The sequence below is a fragment of the Drosophila montana genome, unplaced genomic scaffold (assembly GCF_035044405.1).
Source record: "Drosophila montana isolate Dmon_TW-CO22-7 unplaced genomic scaffold, ASM3504440v1 contig_3848_1, whole genome shotgun sequence".
In the NCBI taxonomy this organism is placed as follows: domain Eukaryota; kingdom Metazoa; phylum Arthropoda; class Insecta; order Diptera; family Drosophilidae; genus Drosophila; species Drosophila montana.
In genome coordinates this window covers 4,392,797-4,403,285 of record NW_026998720.1, presented here as the reverse complement: position 1 = coordinate 4,403,285, position 10,489 = coordinate 4,392,797, and the positions used below count along the sequence as shown (strand labels likewise).

At 35.9% G+C, this 10,489-nt stretch overlaps 1 long non-coding RNA gene across 1 annotated transcript in view; it reads right to left on the bottom strand.

Annotated features, from left to right (window-relative positions):
* Positions 1-206: 206 nt before the first annotated feature.
* Positions 207-10,489, bottom strand: part of LOC135438638 (uncharacterized) — a 29,699-nt gene continuing 19,416 nt past the window's right edge. The window contains exon 4 of the long non-coding RNA XR_010437912.1: positions 207-444. This is a non-coding gene — a long non-coding RNA (uncharacterized LOC135438638). The remainder of the gene's footprint in view (positions 445-10,489) is intronic.

Genomic DNA, 10,489 nt, shown 5'->3' with positions numbered 1-10,489 from the left:
CATAAATTTTAATAGCTTTTTAATGTAGTTCAGATCAGATATTGAGGGTTTAATATGCTCTTCGTGTGGTTTCTTTTGCTGTCATAGCTTGTCGCGGCGGCAGTGAAGATAGTGGCTGTGATTTGTCAATTGGCCACACAACCAGCTAACCACACTGCCAAAGCGCATAGCCAATCGGATCAAAGGTTATTTTTTTTGTTTTGGTGAATGCTAAAAACAACAAAAACATTTTTTAAATAAAAATCATGAACGAGACCGGCGAACACTTTGAAACGGGCGCCAATCGAAAGTCGCCCTGCTGCGGCGAGAGCTTTTCTATGCGGCGAAAACACTTGGCGCCATCTTGCGTCTCTTTGGCAACAACATCGGCTCATCCACTTATGCTGCGTTTTATGCTACGTTGCGTGGTCATCGAAAGCTTTTTGCGTGGCTCCAAACGCAGCGCTGTAAAATATGCAATGAACCATTGAGATGTACATTTGTGTGTTGATGGAAGGAAGGAAGAAGGGGGGGGGGTGGCGCTGTAGGGTAAGAGCGGATGTGGCTTTTCGCTTTTAATGTTGGCCTTGACAAGTAGAGGTATGTGTGCGTCTGTTTGTGAGTGTAGGGTTAGGGGAAGTTGAGCTACAAACAAATTACCTATTGCATGCGACGTCTGAAGGTCGCCATTTAGTTTGGCTTTAAGTAATTTATCAACATTGCGCAACTTTTAGCGTTCAGTTTAAAATAGGCGGCGCCTTTTTCTTTTAGAAACTGGAGTTGGGAGCTAAGCGACCCAGTTTATAGGGCCGGTTCAAGGTCATTGCAATTGAGGCGAAATACCTATTCAGAAGGTTTAGCAGATGTTATTAAATCTGGGAGGGTCTTTTGTATATTTTGGGCATCGATCTATATAAATGTGATATATCTTGATAGCTTTAAAGTCTTCTACAGTTGTGTTTTCTTATGATTGGGCGTAAACCCATTGTACTTTGTACATCTATAGATATGTATATAACATATTTTGAGATGTATCTATTGTAAGTTTGGGCCTATAATCTTAATGTTGTAAATGCATGTTTGTATGTTTAGGGGAATATCTCTAGGTTTCAGATGTATTTGTAGATATCTTTAAAGATATATATAATATATGGGCCTATATCTAAGTATTGTATACGTATGTATATGTATCCTAGGAGTAATAAATCTATGTAGCATGTTGCTTTGATGCATTTTTATATACCTACACAGCCTATATCTATATGTATGTTGGCATGTTTAGGGATATATCTATATGTTTTAGATGCATTTGTAGATATCTATAAAGGTATAAATAATATATTTTGAGCTGTCTCTATTGTATGTTTGGGCCATTAAATAAATGTTTCAGACTTCAGATATCTATAAAATATATTTTGTGATGTATCTTATGTATTTGGACCTGTATCTATCAGACGCGTTTGTATATATCAAAAAAGGTATATATAATACATTTAGAGATGTATCTATTGTATATTTGGGCCTATATATAATTGTTGTTTATGTATGTATCTCTATGTTTCAGTTGGGTACATATCTAAAAATCGATATCTACTGTATGCATGTGCTATGTGTATCTTTTGTTTAGGAATATATCTATGTATATGTTTCAGGTGCATTTTATGTTTGGGGAATATGTCTAAAAATGTTTTCCATGCATCTTTTGGTAGTTCAGCATTTGGGCACATATGTATGTATATATCTATAAGGCTTTTTAGTTATACCGTAGACAGAAATAAAACCACATATTTAAAATACATTTTTAATAATAGTACATTTTTATTAGCATATAATTTTATTATTTTAAGATTTGTTTGCTTAAACTAGTTTTTACTTAAGATTAAATTAAAAGTAACTCAATATTTCAAAATATTCAAAATGTTATAGAAAATCACACTAGTTATTCACAAAAATTGCATATTTATATATTTTCATTATGTTCGCATATTCAGCATTTATTTGTTTGCATTCGGGAAGATTGTACGTTCTGGAATGTCGTACCAGATAGTGCATTTACAAGCTTTCAGAATGTTTCAGTGCAAATGCACTCCTGACACGCAGCCCAAAACTGTCTCAAGGATATGCTCTATATATATATATATATATTCTTTATTATATTTATATTTTTTGTTTGCTTAACTAAAAGAACTCAAATTACATTTGGCGGCAACAACAACGAACAACGAGTAGGAGGCGGCGGCGTGTCAGTGTGGGCGTGGCAGACGCGGGCGGCATCAGCGACCAGTAGAGTCAGTTGCTCGTTACAAATTCGAATTGTTATTGTTATTGTTATTGTTTATTCATGTCATGTTAAAACAAAAATTGGAGAGCGCGCGAGAGAGAGAAACATAAGCAACAAAAACTAAATAACATTTGTACATGCAGCAAAGAGAGAGCGAGGGGGGGAGTGTGTGGAGAGAGAAACATGACAAAGTAAAACAACTTTAACAAAATGTTTATCAGTGGAAGATTTCAAATTGAACAAATGCGATTAGCGGACATATTTGTGTGCTTTCGATGGGGAATTGTAGGGGGCAAACGAGTCATTGTGTGTGTGCACAAGTCACTGTGTGGCTATCACGACCCCAGCAAATACCCTATAAAATATTTACTTGAATGACAAGCAAAAGGGGTAGCATTAGCCGAAAAATGGGTGTTAAAACTTTTAGCAGGATATCAACTCAGCTCAGCTATATCATTAAACTAATTAAACTAATGTTGCGATTTAGTTTAAATAATTTGATAGGCATAAAGGTTTTTATACGAAAACTAGATTATCAACCGATTGTCAGCTATGATATAGCAGTACAATATTGACCAGCCTTTGGTCCACGTTCGAGTAGTATATAGAAGCTCCTAATTGCTGAGATCGTTTAAAAAGTATTGAAAAACAAAAGAGCTTGCATATAAGCAGGCAATTGCGGTCCTATTCTTTTATATGAAATATATATAGGAATCTTTTCATAGAGCTATATGATATAGAGTTCGATGTAGTTGTCTTTTTATAGAGTTTAATTATCATATATCATATAGTAGTGCGACATATTATTGATATATCTTGATAAGATTTTGCGCAGGGAAACTAGTAAATGCCAAGTTTGGTTAAGAAATCAAAAAAAAAAAAAACATAATCCTATTTTGATAGATTTTTACTAGATTGTTATATATATATAAGAAAAACTAATAACTCTGCTATTAAACAAAACTAACTGAAAAACAGATAACTTTTAATTTAAGAACAATTATTATGATCAATTGTTCCTTTAGGGACTATATAATTATAATTACATATACATAAATTAATCTGATATAGCTGCATGTGAAACTACTTTGGTAAAGGTATTTTGAAAAACAACAGTTTTTCGAAAAAAAAACAACTTAATTTCGACTGATCGATACTATGTCAGCTATATGATATATATATATGTCAGCTATATGATATATATATATATATATATATATATATGATGATATATATATATATGATTTCGAACTGTCTTTCCCATTTCTACTAGCTGTCTAAAACATTTTTTATTCCGAACAGGAATATATATAAAGCTCAAAGGTTGGTAAATGCTTTCTACAAAAAATAAAAAATTCGCTCTGCAAACAAAAAAGAGAGGGAAAAATTCAAAGGGGCAACGCGAACTTCGTCTAAAATCAAACACAAACAAAAAGATTTGGAAGTGGAATTGGATTTTAGCGACGCGTCGTCGGGGCAGGCGGCGATAAGATAAGCGACCGCCGCCAAAGAGATTAAAAATATATATTTTTTCGTGTTGATTCCAAAGTCGATTTCTGGCCAATTTTCATGTGCGTAAGTTAGAAAATGATGTTGAAATTGTTAAAGAATTGCTAATTGCTATTTGATTTGATTATTGGTGTGAGCCAAATGACCAAATGGCCGCAACAATTTGTGGAGCGTACGAATTGGTGCGTGGTTGCACACGTAGGGTGCAGCAGCTGCCTTTGTCGAAACGCAATTGGCCTTCAAATTGGGGCTTGCTTCACCGACTGGGCGCGCACTAAGGTGCGGCTAACGCAAAGTACAGTGAAAGCTCGGTGGAGCGAACACGGACAGCGCGACAACAGTTGTTTGTGCTGCTCAGAAAGTTGGTTCGCTTGAAACAGGTGACGCAGAATTTCATAAAAAACATGCGAAGGCAACATTTTTTTATCCTGAACCCATTGCAAATGGGCAAAATGAGTATAATGTATTTGTGCAAATGTATAAAACAAGCAGAAGGCAGCACCTCCGACATAACCTCCCATAAAGTATATATATTCTTGATCTGTATCAATAGCCGAGTCAATCTAGCTATGTCTGTCCGTCCGTCTGTCTGTCCGTACGTATGAACGGATCAATCTCAGTACCTATAAGAGCTAGAGACTTAAACGAAGGTTTATGTTATCTATAATTAATGATAATCTATAATTAGGCCCGTTTCAAGAGCTAGAATCGCCAAATTCGAAGTGTAGCTTCTTGTACAGAAAATATATAAGATACTTGTATCTTTCATTTTATAGCTATCGCATAGAAGAGGGTTCAGGTTATACCCTAGTTCAACATTTTAAATTCTTACATATTCTCTTTTTGTATTTATATAATAAATAAAAGAAAGCTGTCTGGCATTTGTTTTCAGCTGGGAAAAGATAAATTGCCAGCTAAAGCAGAAATGCTTTCCACTTAGATGTTCGTTAGTGGAGCTTTCCCTGTACACAGGAAAAACAGCAAACTTTTTGCGCAACAATCTAAACAATAAAACACATAAATATTGCCATTGCAACTAAAAAGAAAAGAGTCACGCATATGCCAAAAATTAACTTCGCATACGCCGCATGCGCCACACAATTAACAAACTGTTTGCGCCAACATATTTCGTTCAGTGTAACAACAACTGAATTTTAATCGCGTGCGCGCTCTAAATTCTAGAAAAAGAGCAACAAAAAAAGAAGTGAAAAAAACTACAGTAATAACTAATAAATAAATGCACAAGTGCGAGGGTAACAGCAACTAGTACAGTAAAACACATTAACAACAACGCGGCCAATTAAATAAATTAAGGCTTATTTGTGTCAGTGTGTGTGCGTGTGTATGTGTTCGTGTGTGTGGGCTTAGCTATATTGACGCACGCTTAAAAAGCGTTACAAAAAATAAACATGAGTAAAAAAGAAAATGTTGAAATTATAAATTTATGATGTGTGTTAAATGGGTTATAGACGCTCGCTAGGGCAAGTTGCCACGACTGCGCAATGCTCTGTTGACAATGTCAAGGCAAACACCAAAAGATTCTTGATATGCTATTTATGCTGCCTCTGAAACTGTAAACGCACGCCAGTTACCTTCAAACTGTGACTGTTATATGTCTCAAATTTTTACCAATTTCATTCTTGCATGTTGTAAAAAAATTTCTATAAATTATGCATGCATAAAAAATAACTAACTATGAAAATATGCTGGGCTTAAATACAAAATACATTTGCCAGAATTCATCTGCTAAAATTAAGCAAAAATTATCTTCCAAAATGTACCTAGATTGTTATTATACAATCTTTTGGCCTACAAATATATTAATATATGTGTTTTGTACTTAGAAATTAAGAGTTTTGCTTTAAAGTTTAAGACATTTTAAGATCTTGTACTTGTTTTGTATACAAAGTTCTAGCGTTTTTCGCTGAGTGTATGTGTAGAGAGACGTATATAGCCAGAATATTTGATGAACAGGGTATACAAATCTTGAGAAGGGACCGTCCCAACCCTCACCTCCCTGCCCACCTCTCAGGCCACTTAGTAACTTGGTTATAATTTCATTAGGTAAATGCTGAGCGCTTTTCATTAACAGTTCTCAGTGTGTAGTGTGTGTGCAATGTGTGTGTGTGTTGTGTGTAGTTGTTGACCAACACGCTGCTTAGCTTTTATCTGGGTCATAAACGCCGACACAGAAAACCTGCCCTGCCAATGTGTCGTAAAAAAGTTCGAGCCCGAAGCGTTGCCAGCTTTTATAGTTTTTGTACAATATATACAGATATATATATATGTATTTTTTGTTGTTCAGCGGAAGTTGGCCAAAAGAGTTGCAAGTACCTAAATGCCAAAAGGCAGCTTTATAAAGCTGCTTAAATTAATTTACTGTTTGACAACGAAAAATTGGTGGCCAAATGGCTGCCAATTAGCACGTCGCATAATCAGATATGTGTGTCAGTACAGTAAATGCTCGTTAGAGCGAACAACATTTCGGACTAACAAATGGCTAAAACCTCTAATCGAGTGCTTACTTTTAGTATGAAAAACAAGTAAAGCTTAAATTCGTTGTTTCTGGCAACGTAGCAAAAGTAGCGCATACAAATTTTCGGTGCACGCCAACGAGTGGCTACTGTGCGGCCGCTAAGAAATGTGTCAACATACATAGCTGACTAGACAAACTCTAGATTTCTGGTGTATAACTGCGATTCGATTGTGAAATGCGCGCCTGGCAACCAACTGGATTTCTTATGTTTTTTTTTAATAGCCACGAATTCCAATTGGGTTTTTTAACAATATTTTCTTTGCTTGTGTGGAAAAATTATCTGTCGAGCGCCCTGCGGCACATATTTGAGCTATTTCTCCTTCTCTCTCTCTCTCTCTCTCGCTTTTCTTGGGCATTTCGGCTAATTTTAAATACCACGCGAATTTATTGTTGTATTCGAGAAAGCAACAACAAACAATTGAGTCATGCGGCAAATGCGTGATAGGCTCGAAGATTTGTGCGGCCAGGCGAGAAAACAGCAAAGCGTATTGTTGAATATGAGATTGTGATATTCGTGAACGTATATATAAAAACGGAGCAAGAAATAAGGCAAGAGAGCGAGCAAAAAGAGGCAGAGAAAGCGTGAAGATTATCAAGAGTTCAAACGTTTTTAATTAAAATGCATATTTTGTGTGGCAGAGTAAAAGACTACAAATCTATATACATACATACATCTATATATATAAGTTAGGGAGCACTTCACAATAAAATTAAAGAAGAAAAGGTAAACTTGTGGGAATGTTCTATAAATGCTATTTCTGTTACGCGCAGCCAGTAAAACGTTTAAGGAAATGCAAACACAAAAAAGCGACCTACAAGTTTAGGCTCGGGAGAGCTAATTTATAACAAAATAAGTCCTAAGAATGCAATTCAAATATCAAAAGCTCTCGAGTGTGTAACCAAGATAAGGAGCGAGTAAAACGTTTAAGGAAGTGCCAGCATTTAAAATATGAACTGGTCTAGAGGGTGTAACTAACGGAAAGTGATAGCCACTAAAAGTGCGTAAAAAAAAGGGTAGGAGCCAGTAAAACATTTAGGGAAATCAAAAACAAAACAAATTCAAAAATGCCAAACAATTTTACTTAAAAGCGAAAAAGTAAGACTAGAGCTGTGCTAATTTAGGACAATGTATGTTTTTTGGTAGAGTAAACACATGAACAGCTGCCAAAAAGTTTAAGAAAATAAAACAAAGAAGAATTGAAAAACTAACTGATCTTGAGAGAGAGAAAGAGCGGCAGGGACAGAGATATGCCTACAGAAATATAAAAATCAAATGATATTATAAAGAAAGTTTAAAGAGTGCAAGTTAATAAAACCCATAAGGAAATGACTCAAAGACCGATCGAAGTAAGTTAAAGAAGCAAGCGCGTAAGGGCTAGTCCAAGATATTTATAATAATTTCGATGCAAAGGTGTTGAATTACAGCTTTTTGCTCGACATTTATTCGCATTAAGACACAAAGTGTGAAGCTTCAGCTGAGTAATTGAAAATTCCAGCTTGGCAGTTGTTATGAAACCAACAAGAACACAGACAGTCACAAACACACACCTACACACACAGGCACACACATATGACACGGTTATAAAGCCATTTGTTTAATGTCTAATTCGTTTGTTGTGCACACACAAAGGCAACTGTCTTTTTAGACAGAGCGGAGAGCAAGGGAACAATGTGAACTAGTTAAAGTTGCCGCAGTTGGCCAAGTTGGCAAGGCACAGAAGTAGACTATATGTATATACATATATACATATATATACGATATATAATGCTTTATAGATACCGATTCTTGGCAGGTCGGTTGGGTAACATTGCAGCTGACCCAAATTGCTGGGCCTCGATTTATAGTGTTTCGTGTTTTGTGTGTGATGTAATAAAGTGAAAAGCGAAATGACACAAAAGTGCTCATTGATTTTGCAAGTGCAGTGCGAGGAGCTTGCCAATGTGTGGGGGCGGGACAGGCACGCCTTCTCTCTTCTCTGAGTGTGTGAGAGGGTGTATGTGTGCGGGTGTGTGTTAGTCTATAAATTGATGAACTTTTGCAGCGTTTCATTCTCGTTCTCATTGTCAATTTGCATTTTGGACGTATTTTTAGCGACGCTTTGACTTCATTTTGGGCCGACATTTCGTTCTCAACTTTTTTTTATATATACATATGTATAACACAGTGCGGGGTCAGTCTAGCGAACGTACTAGGAAAATAGTTTAAAAAATGATTCAGATTCCAAATAATGTATCTACTTTATTTAGGCACAATTTTCTTTGCATAAGAAATGTTGACAAAGTGGAACAATTAAGGAAAGCTATGCTCAAGGCAGCTGTTCGTGAGTGAGAGCTTTTACTGTATGTATTGCAACCCTTTTTTTCTTGTTATTTGCCAATGTGCAATGCAGAGTGCATTTTGGCGACGAGCCAAACTGAATTTTTATTTTTGGCTACTTGGCTAAGCTCACAGCGTGCGCAGCCTTGCGGCACGAACTGCAGCAGCAGCAGCAGATACTAGATAGACATGTGTGTATATGCAAGTATATAGATGCAAAGATACATACTTATGTATATATAGACAGCGATACGCTATGCATCTGTTAGATACTCTGCCCAAGTTATGCAGTTGGCAAGCCGATAAAATCAATAGTTGAGCAAAATCCTTGCAAAATTTTGCTAACAAATTGCCAAAGGAATTTTTTTTTTGTTCTAGGCACAGCTGTTTGTGAGTGGGCCGTGGGCCTTGTGGTCCCACTGAAAACTGGGTCATAACACTGACCTAATTTGGGTGTTGCTCTTTCTTCTGCTTTTTTGTTTCTAGACGGATAACAGCATTTGGAAGTGAACTGAAAGCTGTAGCAATTGGCCTGAAAACTGGGTATGGGGCGACCTTGTCGGCTGCTCTGAAGGTCGGCCCCGGCCAGCAGAGCATGAAATATACACAAAATGCTACGGCAATATATACTATATAATATATATACTATATAGAGTAGATGTAGATGTGGCAGAGCAGCTATAAATGCTTTGCTTATATATATATATATATATATATTGAATTCAAAGTATTTCGCGCTGCTTATCTGGTAACACGTGATTCATGCACAGCAAAAAAAAAATAAAAAAAATATGAAATAAAAAGGCTGCTGTTAGTCCAGACGCCTGACTTATCAGCGCATTTTGTTGATTTGCTAAAAAAAAAAGAATACAAAAGAAATACAAGAACAGGAAAAGCTAGCTGAAAGTTAGCCGAAAGGAAAATGCCCTAACAGATTTTTTAGATAAAGTAGCAGATATAGTAGTAGATATAGCAGTAGATAAGCAGTACATACAGTCGTTCGATATTGAAAGGATGTTATGAATATGAGATGTTTAGTAGAGCTCGTAACTGTTTTGGGTTTGATTGAGTTGAGAGTTTAGTTGAGAAAAAATAGTTTTTAACTCGTAAACTCTGTTTTATCACACGATCTTTCCCATGAGAACTATATGACTTAGTATTTCGATCCTGCCATCTCTGACTATGACCTATCAGCAACAAAAAGAGATATCTACGGAAAGTTTTCATTGTTGTTTTCATACCTCATAGCTCAACGATATCTACATCTCTTTTAATACACTCCGGCCAGCTGTTTAAGTAGCTTGAAAATGTGCGTGAAGCGCAAAGTATCTTTTTACAAAGTATATTTTATAGACAAATGACTGAATGAGAAGCAGCGACGCGTCGCAGACAACTTGATGATGTCATTTGAGGTACTTTTTTTGTTTTTTTTTTCTTTTCAGATACGTAACGCTTGTCTCCAGACAAACAGAGAGAACAGGCAGACAGCGAGACAGGGAGACAGACATACAGATAGATAGCTGTTTAGGTTGTTGACGCGTCTGCTGATATGAGAGACCAGTTGTTCGACTTGTGCGAGGTACAAATTCCAACAGCAAATTAGTTAGGCAAATAAATACAAAACAATTTGTAAGCCAAATACAGTGGCAGCTCGCTAAAAGCTTCATAAAAAATGCCAATTAGTTGTTTTTTAAGAAGAGGAATTGGAATTGAAACACGCGAATTGTTCAAACTTTTTGTAGCTTTCATTTGATGTTCCAAGATTTTCTACCTTAAAATTTACGAATACAATTTAATAACAAATATTAAATGACATTTAATATAGTTTATTACTTTTCATAATTTATATTAAAGTTTTTTAGAAACT